This window comes from Nerophis ophidion, linkage group LG17, assembly GCF_033978795.1.
Source record: "Nerophis ophidion isolate RoL-2023_Sa linkage group LG17, RoL_Noph_v1.0, whole genome shotgun sequence".
NCBI lineage: Eukaryota > Metazoa > Chordata > Actinopteri > Syngnathiformes > Syngnathidae > Nerophis > Nerophis ophidion.
The window spans coordinates 30,004,791-30,006,386 of NC_084627.1; the positions used below are offsets into that span (position 1 = coordinate 30,004,791).

General features: G+C 35.3%; 1 long non-coding RNA gene across 1 annotated transcript; it reads right to left on the reverse strand.

Moving 5' to 3' along the window:
• Positions 1-283: 283 nt before the first annotated feature.
• Positions 284-883, reverse strand: LOC133536604 (uncharacterized). The gene is made up of 3 exons (XR_009802501.1): positions 746-883; positions 505-600; positions 284-416 (listed from the first exon to the last, which is right to left on the reverse strand). It is a non-coding gene; the product is annotated as an uncharacterized LOC133536604 (long non-coding RNA).
• Between the last annotated feature and the right edge of the window lie 713 nt (positions 884-1,596).

The window sequence follows — 1,596 nt, forward strand, 5'->3', positions numbered from 1 at the left end:
TGACGTTTAATCAACGTTGAAACAATGTTACTTTCCCGTGTTGAAATAACGTTGGATTTGGGTTGAAAATGAAAGTTGGATCAACATTTAAATACCGACGTAGAATCTACGTCAATGTTTCAACGTTGATTCAACTTTCAGTTTCAACCTAAGATCAACCAACCAATTATCAACGTAATATCAACCAATATATAATTATAATCAAAGACAACAACACATAGTGCATATATAGCTTTTGTTAATGCAAAATTAAAATTAAGTACAAAGAAAGTGGAGAATGTCAATCGATATAATTATTTATTTAGACTGTGATGCCCATCCTATTCCTCCTTTCCGTCCAGGGGCATATTTCAGTTTATTTTTTATGGCATCATGGACCATCGTTTCGGTCCCCTTCTGGGTATCCAAGACACTAGCTGTAAACAGGCAAAAAGAATACAAATTAATTAAGGGTGCATACCCCAATCAAGTTAATGTAATTATTAAACACACACACAAACTCACCTGTGACTACATCGAGCAGCTTCGTCTCGGCAAAGCTATTTTTTTCCCCCTCTCCCCTTCATGTTCAGATTGGACATTAATTCATTTGTCATGAGCCTGAAATTGAACACGCAAGTCATACATGCAGGCAAAAAAGTACGGAATTTTGCATTATTATAATTCCCGATCTAGCACTCATAGATTAGAATTTGGGTCTTACATCGCCTATTTTTAATATATATGTAGAGAAAGAGGAAAATACCTGTCCATGATGGTGCTTAAACAGCTCTTTAAGTCATATCCACCAATCTTTGAGAGCCTGGCTGTATGCAAATATACAAGAGAATGTGTTTAGCATACACTGGGGTAAGGGGCTGGCAAACACATACATACATTCAAGTATAGGGCCTGTTTTATCTACACGTGTTTTATCTACACGATTTCATAACCTGAAATTTCTACCTAAATACAATAATAATTCCGATGTAAAAACAGCTACACAATTACAATGTTATAATTACTTACCAGCAAATCTTTCTTGCTTGGTTGAGTTTTTATCAACTCGTCAAGGTCGAGTATTTCCTCCACTGTTTCCAATTTCTGCACATGGAAGGACAGTTTTATAAAAAAATTATCCTTTATGGTATTATATGTATCATAGCAAGTATACTGTGTGGTTCCATATATGCATAGACTGAAATCATTGGTACATTGCCTTGCATTAACGTTCTGCTTTTCAATTACCGGTAGTGGTACATGTACATAGACTTAGGGGCGGACCAGATGAAACATGGGGAGGGTATGTTTTTTTTTGGAAAAAAAGATTGTTTAGGAAAAACGGAAAAATAAATAGTTTGTTCTCCTGACGTATAAAAAAACAAAAAGTTTGCTCTTGTAAGCTCTGCAAAAAAAAAAGTTGGTTGCCTTCTTGTGCCAAGAGAAAAAACGTTGCACCCCCAAAAATTTCTGCGGTACGTGCAGTCTTATTGTCAATCATAAAACATATGAAACAAAATCTGTCTGGATATTTTATTGTCATATAGTTTAGTATACATGTTGGCCAACAGGTCAACAGTGAAACCATTTGGAAGTTTCAATACTTGACAAAAGCTC